Source organism: Vicia villosa, linkage group LG2 (genome assembly GCF_029867415.1).
Source record: "Vicia villosa cultivar HV-30 ecotype Madison, WI linkage group LG2, Vvil1.0, whole genome shotgun sequence".
Taxonomy (NCBI): Eukaryota; Viridiplantae; Streptophyta; class Magnoliopsida; order Fabales; family Fabaceae; genus Vicia; species Vicia villosa.
Window position 1 is genome coordinate 196041488 of NC_081181.1, and position 13779 is coordinate 196055266.

The following is a 13779-nucleotide window of genomic DNA, read 5'->3' on the forward strand; positions in this document are numbered from 1 at the left end:
ATGATTTTGGTTAGTTGATAGTGGATTAGTGAGTTGATTAAAAGACTAATTCATAGAGAATTATGAGGCTAATGTGAATTGACTTAAGGTGTTGATTGGTGATGACGTGCCGAACATGATGATAATTGTGATTATCTTGTTTATATGAGAAGTTGTATAATTGTGAAGATGTGTCGAAACATGACGATGTTTGTGATGATTGATAATATGTGATGTTGTATATATTTGTGATGATAATTTTGTGACTAAGTGAAGATGAATGATTAATTGTAACGTTGAATTACCTCTAATAATTGGTAATTATAAGTGACGTGGGCGTATGCCTAGTGATGATGTGTGATTGTGATGAGTATGTTGTGTATGTCTTTTTGTCGAGTCACATTTCATATGCATACTCTGTGATGGTCTGGATTGGCAAATTAGTGACGAAGGCTTATGCCTTATGCCTCAGATTCGGGCAATTGGTGACGGGGCTGAAGCTCCGATTGGTACCACATGCATATACATGAGTCATATCCCATGTGTCTTATGTGATTCATAGTTATGACATTTTGTGACTATATCGTGACTGTATTCCGTGACTTGTTAAATGATGAATGTATGTGAGAATGTGAATTGATGATTTTGTGAATAGTATGAGGATATCAATACTTGCGAATGCGGTTAACTGAACATGTCTTGTGTGACTTATATGTGATGTATCGTGAATTAGCTTGCAAAGTAAAGGAATGAGATTTATATGTAATTGATGTGAATATGATTGGTGGTGACTTGTTGTGAGATGTAAAGTATGTGAGATTTGTGAATTAGTGAAAGCATGAAGTGTATAGCAACATTAATACTTGTGATGTGATGACTATATATGCCTGGATCCTAATATACAATTTATCATGCGCTCACTTATATGATTTGATATCTCACCCTTTTCTCTTGTTCGCCGTTGCCTCTATATTGGTAACGTGCAGGTGTTCGAGTATGAAGATTTAGTTGCCGTTAATCGAGTCGGTTGTCGCTCTGATATGTAACACTCGGGGGGTGATTTATGATGTTTATAATTGTTGTTGTTTATTTTTTTATCTTAGCTTAATAACATGTTATTTAATTCAAAGATTGAGAATTATGATTCCTCTATATTCCAATAAAAGAAGTTACCTTGTTTTGAAGAGTATTATATGCCGAGTATTTGTTTTATTGATCGAAGAAAGTGCTATGTATCCGCTAAATGCGATTAAGTGGTTTGTTATGAAGTGAATATGTGACGCCTCATTTATTTGTTGAGAAATTTTAAAATAATCTGATATTTTCCGCATTATATTTTCCGGGTAGAAATGGGGTGTTACATTAGTGGTATCAGAGCAGGTCGGTCTTGTCTGGCCAAGTTGTCGAGTCTGTTGAGTTTGTGTGATAGTTAAATGCTGTCAGTGTTTTATCCTGTAGTACACGACATGTGTGTGAAACACTGTTGGTACTTATTTGTTTAGTTGCAGGGAGTAGTTTGACGATAAGTGGGGGAGGAGCCTTGTTTCTCGAAGAGGTTTTTGTTATGAAATATAATCTGATGTACTATCGACAAGCGACGGTGCAAGTGTTATTGAGAGTTCTGGATGTTAACCGGATTCGAAGACGACGTGAAGTTAAGAATGATTTTGGGAAGCATGAGTTAGAGAGTTATGATGTTCAACACGGTTGAGGATTATGAAGTTGTCAGTGTGAGTAACCTTTGTGTGAGATGTCGGGGTTTGAGAAGTGATAGAGTAATGAGGTTGTAGTGGACTTATGTGTACTCGCATGAGTGATTGTCGGATGTAGTCGATGCATGAAGTGTTGTGAATCGCGAGTCCGAGTTGGAAACTCGAAGATGCGCATAACCTGTGAAAAGAATTGTTGTCTTTGTGGTATCAAGACTGGAATTTCGATGAAAGAATGCATCTCTCGAGTTATAAAAAGTTATGCTAGAGGCTGTTTGGAACATGCTTAAGTCGAAGAAAAGTGTGTTTCGGAGAGGGATCTCCGTAAATGAGTCGCAGAAAATTCAGAATCATTGTGAAACTTTAAAATTTTAAAACTTGAGTTCCAGATATCCGATATGAGTTCCGTTTGAAGCGTCAGAAAGATAATGAGATGAATTGTGAAGTACGAGTATAGAAGTAATTTTGGAGATGGAAAGACGTTTGACGATTGTGTGATGCTAAGTGACTACGAAGCAGATTTTGTAATATGCTTGGACGTTGGTGTCTCACCGACAAGATATAACGAGTAGGAAGTTGTGGGTATTGTAAAAACCCAAGGTGAATAATTGGATTATGACGTGTTAATGGATTTGAGTGAAAATTCGGAGATGACGCTATTACAAAGTAATGACGGTTTATACTCCACTATGGTTGTAGAATACTAATTGACAAATTGGGGAACTGATCACCCTCAATCCATTGTTAATGGTAGATGACAATCGTATTGAATGTTATAGATCTGTCTTGCTATCTTAATAGTAGAGAAAGAGTATTGATGTTACATCGCGAAGGTAGTCACTCACTAGTTTGTGTAACTTGATAAGAGGAGTGGCTGAGTAAGAGTTTGACGAAATGAACAATTCGGAGTAGTGAGTATTGCACAAGGGAATGTCGCAAGGCAAAGATTTGGAAGTAACAGTGAAACAACGATGTGAAAATGAGTATTAAGGAAATTTTGCGTTGGATTGAAAATTTGTGAACCATACAATTGACGGAGTGTTAACAAGGCATTGACTTAAAGAAGAATTATCAAAGTTGCGCAGCGGAAGCATTGCGTTGCACTATTGTTATACGACTTGTAAGAAGTGAAGGATGATATGTCAGAAGACTGTGAAGTGGAGTTATCTTGATGTTTGGATTGATAGACTGTTGGAATACGTGCGATGAGCCAGGATGCTGCATTGAGTCGTTGATTATTGCGAAACTGGTAAGAATAGTGATGTGTTTATGTTCATGAGGAATCTTTGTTGTGACAAAGAGGTATAGATCGAAGTGTTACCAAGCGCGATTTGGGAGATTTGAGAATTGGACACGAGGTTTGTGTTTTGGATGGTGTTAGGCGAATTTTCGAGGGCGAAAATATTCTAAGTGGGGGAGAGTTGTAACGCCCGGAAATTCGAATATTCGCTTAATCTAGACGTTCTGAGTGTTTAGTGAAGTTTTTGTATTTTGAGACGATTTAGTCGGTATTAGTTCGGGATAGCGGATCGATGTTTAATCAAGAGTTTTGATATTTTCTGTATTAGAAATATTATTGGAATAATATTTGAAGTTTTGGAAATTTTCTGAGTAATTAAGATTAGACCAGAAATATTCGATTTAGTTGAATTTGGATTGTCGGTGTTATTTAATGGCATATTTGGAATTATTAAATTGAAGTCGGAAAATAATATTAAGAATAATATTATTTATAAGTTGGAATTATTACATTGATGGAATATTATTAATGGAATATTATTAAAAGTGATATATTGTTATTTTGAGTTATTATTCTTATTGGGCCTAAATTGGTTGTGAAAAAGAAGTGAAAGACTAAGCCCAATTAGAATGATAAAATTAGGGTTTTAGAGATATGAAGTGTAGTGTTGTCACTTGGAGAAAATAAAGTTTGAAGAGAAGGAGGCAAGCCAAGAGGAGCAAAGCTTAGAAACTTCCATCCATGGTGCCAAAACGGAGACCCAACAAGTTTCTTCAAATTGATTAAGGTAAGGGTGGGGTTCTCTTCCTATAATGGGGTTCATGAACAATTGTATAAGGGGAATTGGGTGTGTAGATTTATTGCTCTTACTGTATTAAATTGTTGCTAGAAATTGAATATTTATCAATGTTGTTTCTGTAAGTTGTTGTTGTGGTTGTTTGATTGAAGAAAATTAGGGGTTAGGTTTTGCTTGTGTTGTGTTAAGAAGTTACCGAAAGTTGAAATTCAGAATATTTCCATTGTTATTGTTACTGTTTGTTGCTGTGGTTGTATTCTATTTGAAAAGAAAAATAAATAAGAAATGTGGTGACGGTCGACAAGGCTATGACAGGCATCCTGTTACGTTTCGATGAATGTGTGTTGTATATGTTTCTTCCTGTGTTCCATTCACTTGTTTTATTTTTATATAATACATTGAATTTGGATAACAGTGGCATGTAGTTTAGGCTAGTATTAATTAATAGGAAATGGAAGCAACAGAAGCGTAGCAATGTATGTTAGAAATAGTAATGATTTATATGTTTTATATAGAAGTTATAATAAAATGCAAAACAACCTCCTTTGATCAAAATAGCCGAATTAAGCGGTATATTTAGTTGTCCGGAATTTGATGAAAATTGACGTGGTAGCTAAGTTTAATTAGTATATTAACGTGGTGGTGTTATTTTGTCGAAATTGTGACATTAATCGGTCGATTAAATTTATGGTTGAATTTACTTTTCAATAAGCATATTTAATTAGAATAAATATGAACTTAGATTAACTATTTGGTTTATCGGTAAATTACGATATCTTGAGTATTTAATTGAACGAATCGAATAACCGGTGAAGAATAAAATTGTATCCGAATTAACTGGTTGATCCGTGATTTTAGTGACTTGGAAGTATAACCCGAAAACTCATAAAGCCGTGAATATTGTGAATTTAACCGGGAATTTAGATAATCGGTAGTGACGTAGGATATATATAATTAATTAGAGAATATTAGGTGAATGATTTTGGTTAGTTGATAGTGGATTAGTGAGTTGATTAAAAAACTAATTCATAGAGAATTATGAGGCTAATGTGAATTGACTTAAGGTGTTGATTGGTGATGACGTGCCGAACATGATGATAATTGTGATTATCTTGTTTATATGAGAAGTTGTATAATTGTGAAGATGTGTCGAAACATGACGATGTTTGTGATGATTGATAATATGTGATGTTGTATATATTTGTGATGATAATTTTGTGACTAAGTGAAGATGAATGATTAATTGTGACGTTGAATTACCTCTAATAATTGGTAATTATAAGTGACGTGGGCGTATGCCTAGTGATGATGTGTGATTGTGATGAGTATGTTGTGTATGTCTTTTTGTCGAGTCACATTTCATATGCATACTCTGTGATGGCCTGGATTGGCAAATTAGTGACGAAGGCTTATGCCTTATGCCTCAGATTCGGGCAATTGGTGACGGGGGCTGAAGCTCCGATTGGTACCACATGCATATACATGAGTCATGTCCCATGTGTCTTATGTGATTCATAGTTATGACATTTTGTGACTATATCGTGACTGTATTCCGTGACTTGTTAAATGATGAATGTATGTGAGAATGTGAATTGATGATTTTGTGAATAGTATAAGGATATCAATACTTGCGAATGCGGTTAACTGAACATGTCTTGTGTGACTTATATGTGATGTATCGTGAATTAGCTTGCAAAGTAAAGGAATGAGATTTATATGTAATTGATGTGAATATGATTGGTGGTGACTTGTTGTGAGATGTAAAGTATGTGAGATTTGTGAATTAGTGAAAGCATGAAGTGTATAGCAACATTAATACTTGTGATGTGATGACTATATATGCCTGGATCCTAATATACAATTTATCATGCGCTCACTTATATGATTTGATATCTCACCCTTTTCTCTTGTTCGCCGTTGCCTTTATATTGGTAACGTGCAGGTGTTCGAGTATGAAGATTTAGTTGCCGTTAATCGAGTCGGTTGTGTCGCTACCGCGAAAATTAACAGAGTCGCCACTAACATATTTATCCTGAAAAGGAAGGGAATGCCAGCAAACCACAAAACAAAACAACGGTCTCACGACCAGAGAAAAAGGGTAAGGGAGTCGGTTACGCGAGGGGAAGGTATTAGCACCCCTCACGCCCATCGTACTCGATGGTATCCACGCTTGTGTCTAAATCTATGGGTGTGTAACAAATCTATGCTAATCTGGACTAAAATGAATGCAGAATGTAGGGAAAAGAAAGAGTTATGCTCGCACGGGCCCTACCCCGCTGCCTACGTATCTGTTTTGCAGAATCAGAGCTACCGTAGCTCGGCTAACTAATTTCTGTTTGTTTTGTGTTTTTTAGGTGAACGAGTTACATTCACACTCCGCTGCTCGACCTTTGGAGACTTATGCTTGGGAATGGAGCGGAAATAACAAGCTCTTAAGAAAAGAAAATCAAAGAGTGTGGTTTGTGTTTTAAACAATGCATGAGGAAGACCTAAGCTAAGGGGGGAAGCTTGCTACCTAATGTTATCATACAAAGGGTACAAGTCTAAACTAAACTAAACAACCTACGGGGGAAAAGCGAATGCAAACAATATAGCACACAAACGAGCATCCACTCGTGAAGCAAACAAACCAAAGGCACTGGCCAAGTGGTAGAAAGGCGGTCCCGCCATAGCCAAGGGGAGCAGCTCAACCCAAGTCAACCAAGCATTAGACCTCGCGAAAATGATCGGGCCATAGACAAGAGGGCGGACCCCTCTCAGCAACCAAGCCGTCACGGATCGTAAAGGAAAACGGTGCGTGCGTACACCGAGCATCAACGTCGAGCGACGCGAGCTATAAGAAAGGCGGGGGTCCGATTGCATGAACCCTTTACCTGACATACTCGATAACAAGATCTTTGGCACGTTCGGAAGCAAGCAACGCGAGGCGTGCGCATACCAAACAGACTCGATGAGACTAGGCGGGGGTTGATTACGAACCCTTGACCGCATGCCTTCCATGAGGACTTAACAGAGTGCCATATAGGACTTATTACACCGTGACTCCCTGCCGCAAAGCACAAATATAAACACACCAACAAAAACAGAGCCTCTTTCGAGGGCTTGGCCAGATGCATGTCTAGGTCCTACTTCTCATGTTAAAGGATGATGCGAGAAAGCGATAAAGTGCAAGAGAAATAAAATGAAACGGGAGACAATACCGAACGGATAGCAAATCCGCAATGAGCTAGCAGGCGTAAGTAGAGAAGAAACTTCACGTAATCTAACATCCATCAAAGCCAGGAGTCCAGCATAAGCGTCAAAGCGATGCGGTGTGAAAATAAATCACAACCGCTATGTGGTGCGTATAAAACACAACCACACAAGCAACCTGCAAGAAATACAATCCAGACAATACAGGAGTATACATCTCAATGAATGAGAGATCGGATGAATCGCCTCGGGAATAAGTTCGTGTCCCACAAATAAAGTGGAACACGATGCAAATCAAGTCGCATCAGAAGTGAATTTGTGTCCCACAAATAAAGTGGAACACGAAGCAATCAAATCACAATCAAACCCTCTCAAAGTACCTCGCACATCTTAGCAAACAAATCAGTAGTAACAAGGAAGCATACACCGACCATAGAAAATAATAGAAATTAAATTCTAAGTAAATCCTAAACAAAAGTCTAACAAGAGAAACTTGTTTTTTTGTGACATTTTTATCTAAAAAATTAGAACTAACTATGTAAGAAAACAATTAAAGTTTAACAAGCAAAAGATTACATGTTTTTGATTATTTTTATCATGCTAAAACAAATATAGAAAACAAAATCTAATTCTAACTAGAAAAGATTAAATGTTTTTATTCATTTTTGTAATGTCAAAAAAAACTAACAAAGATCAAGATTTTTCATACATTTTGTTATACTAAAAATAATAGACAAAAAAAACTAGTTAAAAAAAACTAAATCTAATAAGAATTTAAATGAAATAGAGGGGTTTAAAACTGAAAATATGGTGTAGGCAGTAAAATTAGGCGCAAGGCCCATGGAGGCAAGCCCTGGATGTTGTTTTTGTCATCAGATTTTCTCTATGTCAAAAAAAGGGATGTGTGACGGGCCAGGTGGGGTTTATGGCAGTAATTTGGTGATGAACAGATGGCCCAAGGAAATTCTACTTGATCCAACATCAGATTTTATTCAGTTAACAAACAATTAAACCATATTAAACTCACATTAATCTCAATTAAGCTAAATCTATTCTAATTAATACAAAGAAACAAAGAAAGAGGATTAGGTTTACGTGACATTTGGATTTTGAGGCTTCTCAGACTCGTCTCCCTCCTCTCGCAACGAAACGGCGGTGGCCTTCCCAGGCATCAACGGCGACGGCACGCTGCGGCGGTGGATCATCTCTTCGGTCAATCTTTCTCGAGTCATTCAATCTCGCTTCCTCAATCGTTCAGCTTCTCCGGTGGAGCTCTCGTTTCAAGTTCTCACTCTCTCCGTCTCAATTTCTTTTTCTCCCGATTGTCGTTGTTGATGTGTTTATGGTGAACATGTTGTTGTTTCTGTAGTGACGGAAGACTCTTGGCGAAGAGATGTTGATGAATTTTGTTACAAGTGAGTTCGGATTCCGCTACAATTGAAAAGAAAAAGTGTCGAAGTCGCTGCATCGTTGATGACGAAGATGCATCATTGTTGACGACGAGGTGCATTGCGAGAGGTGTTACAAAGATAACGATTGTGCGTTGACGATTATGAGATCGATGAAGATTATCACAGGTTCGTTATATACTCTTCTCCCTTTTTGCCAATTCTGTTACAATCTTTTTGTTCTGATATTTTTCTCTCAATTCTTCTGTTCAATTTCTGGTGGATGATTGTCGATTGAAGAAGGTTGGAGCCGAATTGAAGATTTTCTGGAATCTCTTTTGTAGGGAGTGAATTCGAGAGATATTGAAGATGAAGATGATGAATTGAATTCTGCAGAATTGGTTCTGGCGATTGACGAAAGAGAGGATTGAAGATTTTGCAGATTCGAGAGTTTCAAGGTTGGAGAAGATTATGAGATTGAAGAAGGTTGAATCTGGTTCAGCGAGGGTTTTGTTACGTTTTCGGTTATCCTTTTCTGTTATCTTTTTCTCTTTTGTTGATTCTCCGGTTTTCTGTTATGACTTTGCTCTCCAATCTTGGCTGAACCGATTTTCCATTTTTTTCTGAGCTTGGTTCGGTTCTTTTTCTTTTATGCAGGTGTTGGCTCGATTTTGTTGCAGATCATGGTTCTTTGTATAGCTCGGTTTTGGCAGCAGGCTTGTATGCTTGGAATGCCCTTGGAATTGATTGAAAAAGAAGTAGCAAAGGCCTATTGGGCTTGAACTGGAAATTGAAGATTAGGATAGATAAAGAGATTTGGTTTTCTATTCATGAATGAGCTGTATTGGAATTTTTTGTAAGGAGTTGGACTCTTCTTGAATGTGAATTGTGATGATAAATCTTGCAATGAATTTATCAAAGAATGTCTCTTTTGAATATTGAACGTAATCGAAACTTGACTTTTGAATGTATCATGTTCAACTTGTTCGAATCCAAATAACAAATTCCCAAATATTTAAAGTAATCTCTTTTCCAATTTGAATCTTTTATTTCCACACGAAATTGAATCAAGATCAATCATGTGTCCATTATCCTTGAAGCAACATATAAATCTCATGAATGATGAAAGACGGATATATGAGCTCGAAACCTTGAATAAAATTTGAATAATAAAGTCAATTAGATCATCAAATTCATCCTCAAATTATTGAAACCTTAATTCAATCTCAATTCCTTAACTCGAACCAAACCACCAACAGATTGAATGTATCGCGGCGCCTTGAACACAATGTTATCTTTAAGCTCATAACCTTGTACCATGACTTATTCCTTTGCAATTCCCCTCACAAGCCCCTTGACTTAACGATCTCGAAACAATGAAACTCTTTATTATTTTTCTTGCTTTTGAGAGATGAAATAAACGTCTTTGATAACTTATAGCACAGATAAAGAGGGCAAATTTTGGGGTGCAACAGCTGCCCCTATTCAAACTTCTTGAACCTGACGAGTGAGAAACGAAAGTTTCGAACCGTTGAGGTGGAAGGAGATTGAATATTAGAATGAACTCGAAAATTTGCGCTCTTGATCAGCAGAAAGTTCCATCTTGCAATAAGAAGGACCAGGAAACCCCATTGCTGAGGGAAAAACTTCTATCGGTCTGGGCACCAAGAGAAGTAAGCCTTCATATGTTCTGACGGTGTCTGGAGAAAGAGACAAACTTCTTCTGATTCGAACATCAGGATAAGTGCCTGTAATGACTAGGCGAGCTGCTCTCTGGGAGGCATTTGAATATCTTGATGACTTTCCTGTAGAAAGAAACAGATATGAAATGAGTTATGCATGATGCATGTATGAATGTTGTTTTATGGAGTAGTATCCTGATAATGGGAATGCTACATGCTTAGAAAGTGCAATGCGAATGATGCATGATTGGGACGCTGCTTAGGGAAACAGCGGAAGAGCAATGAATTGCTGAAGAAGTCCTGGAGAGATTATGGAAATCTGCGGAAAGGACAAGACGGGTGACCAAGGGTCACAAACTGCGAGCTGGCAAAGATGGATCAGAAATCTGCTGGAGACGATCAAATCTGGATGAGAGCTCTGCTTGGGGAATAAATCCTGCTTGGGGGATATGACCATCCCAATTGACTGCTTGGGGAATACCCTGGAAACTTCACTAGAGAAGCAAATTCTCAACACTCTGGGGATGTGGAGATAAGGGCAAGTCATGGAAATAACTCTGGTGGGGAGTGACCACTTGCTCGTATAGGATGCATTCCGCTGGGGAAGTCATTGATGAGAATAGATCCTGCTGAGGATGCAAATGACTCTTTGCTGAGGACAGATTCAGTGGGGAAGATTAATACTTTTGCATATTGATCAACTGATGAGCTAAGAAATCCGCTGGGGATAAGGAATTCGGCATAAGAACCTCTTGTTAAGACAACTCCACTGGGGAATAAGATGACTCTCCTGGGGAAAACAGGTCAATCTGTTGGGGAGAGAAACGCTCTACTAGGGAGAACGAGGAACTCGGGCAAGGAACCTCATTTAGAGCTTGCTGGGGAATCAGATATCATTCAATCATGATTCAACCGGGGAGAAGATATTCCACTGGGGAATAAGGCTTCTGAAGCACGAAGATTGCATTGAGATGTGCTTTGCTGAGGAGATGAGAATCTTGGAACAAAGAAAACCTCCTCTAGATGCACTCAGCTGGGGAATGAGAATCTCTCACTTAGCTAGATCTGCCAATGCACTGACATAATGCACTCAAAAGGATGTACCTTCGAGATAAACAGATGAAAATGCTCCAGGATATAGCATAACATCTTCACGGGGTTTCCTCACATGACGGAGAATGGTGATGCTCACCCACAATGGGAAAATGCAAGAGCAAACAGATTATCAGATCTCTTGGCTTTGAAACTTTCCAAACAAGCAATGGATTCAAGAAGTTGACAAGCGAGCAGTAATTAGAACACCAAACAAGTATCGGCCAGAGTATCAAACAGGCAATGATTTTTTTGAGACAGTGCCACTAGGAAGTGGACTTAAGAGGTCAAGCAAGTGTTGACTTCAAAGGGACCAAACAGGCATTGGCTATCATAGTGTTTCTGCATATTCATGTTGATTGTAAAGATGCCAACAAGTAACGGGCTTATAGACACATTGGAGTGTATATGACAACTATCTGCAACTGTTGGAAATCCACGACACGAGGGTCGGAAACTCACGACTCGAGGGTCGGAAATGAAATCAAACTCACGACACGAGGGTCGGAAAGGAGATAAACTCACGACACGAGGGTCGGAAAGGAATCAAACTCACGACACGAGGGTCGGAAAGGAGATAAACTCATGACACGAGGGTCGGAAAGGAATCAAACTCACGACGCGAGGGTCGGAAAGGAATCAACTCACGACACGAGAGTCGGAAAGGAATCAACTCACGACACGAGGGTCGGAAAGGAATCAAACTCACGACTCGAGGGTCGGAAAGGAAACAAACTCACGACTCAAGGGTCGGAAAGAAGATAAACTCACGACTCGAGGGTCGAAAAGGGATCAAACTCACGACTCGAGGGTCGGAAACGGATCAAACTCACGACGCGAGGGTCGGAAAGGGATCAAACTCACGACGCGAGGGTCGGAAAGGAGATAAACTCACGACACGAGGGTCGGGAAGGAATCAAACTCACGACGCGAGGGTCGGAAAGGTAATAAACTCACGACTCGAGGGTCGGAAAGGAATCAAACTCACGACGCGAGGGTCGGAAAGGAATCAACTCACGACACGAGAGTCGGAAAGGAATCAACTCACGACACGAGAGTCGGAAAGGAATCAACTCACGACACGAGGGTCGGAAAGGAATCAAACTCACGACTCGAGGGTCGGAAAGAAGATAAACTCACGACTCGAGGGTCGGAAAGGGATCAAACTCACGACTCGAGGGTCGGAAAGGGATCAAACTCACGACGCGAGGGTCGGAAAGGAAACAAACTCACGACTCGAGGGTCGGAAAGGAGACAAACTCACGACGCGAGGGTCGGAAAGGAATCAAACTCACGACGCGAGGGTCGGAAAGGAATCAAACTCACGACGCGAGGGTCGGAAAGGAAACAAACTCACGACTCGAGGGTCGGAAAGGAGACAAACTCACGACGCGAGGGTCGGAAAGGAATCAAACTCACGACGCGAGGGTCGGAAAGGAGTCAAACTCACGACGCGAGGGTCGGAACGGAATCAAACTCACGACGCGAGGGTCGGAAAGGAAACAAACTCACGACGCCAGGGTCGGAAAGGAGATAAACTCACGACGCGAGGGTCGGAAAGGAGATAAACTCACGACTCGAGGGTCGGAAAGCAAAGGACTCACAACACGAGGGTTGGAAACTCACGACTCGAGGGTCGGAAATCAACGGAATCACAACACGAGGGTTGGAAACTCACGACTCGAGGGCCGGAAAGCAAAGGACTCGATGTCCACATAACAAGACTCTAGTTGAGGGATACCGATAAGAAACAGTTGCAACCTCTGGAAGAGATTTGAAAATTGCACTGAAATGCAAAGAGATGCCACCAAAGATTGGACTTTCAGCCTCGGATCATTGAGGGTGACGACCCTGATAGTTCTCAAGTTCATAAGTTGTTTAGCTCACACCTGAACTTTAAACTGAACACCTCCTGATGAGGATAAAATGCCAATGCATAGTGTCTTGCCCCAACCTGTGAGGACTTTGAAGAAATTCGTCATGTAAGAACTTCTTGAAATTTGTGCTATTATAGCCAACTTGCCCCAGTATCATGAGCTTTGGAACCATGCCCCTGATTGACCTGTATTGGAAGTAGCTTCGACTGTGCTTGGGTGAATGCCCCTGATTACTCAACATTTTGAGAGATTTTTCGAATCTTGACCTGATTGCCTCAGATTAAGTGAAAACTTGCTTGTTAGAGTAATCAAACACTTTTGTGCCCCTGAGGGGATCAGACTTTGAAATATGGCTGCCTCTGCTCAACGGAGTTTGGAAGACAACTTGTCCTTCGGGAGGATAAAACTTGTCATCTGAAGTTCATTGTGGAAACTTTCTTGATGTCAAGCACTTGTTCATATGCAAAGAATGTTTATTATGAGAAATATAATTCTAATGCAAAGAGTATGTTTGTCTTGAAGTTTAAAGAAACCTTATGAAAGGATGTCGTAACATCGATTTTTTATGAAAGAAAGAAAAGATGGTGTGATACCAACTCAAGCATTTAGCGGATCTCCTAGGAGTCAGCTTACCGTATTCTCATGTATAGTCCGCTTTCGAATTAACCCTGCTTCAGTTAGGACTTTTAAGGGTTGTAACGTGGCCAAGTTCACGGTTTGAGAAAAAAAGATTTTTAGGCTCAAAATATTTAGTGCCCACCCCCTTCATGATGTTCTTCAGTCCTAAGTTCAGTTAACTTGACACGAGCATTCATCTTTCAAGA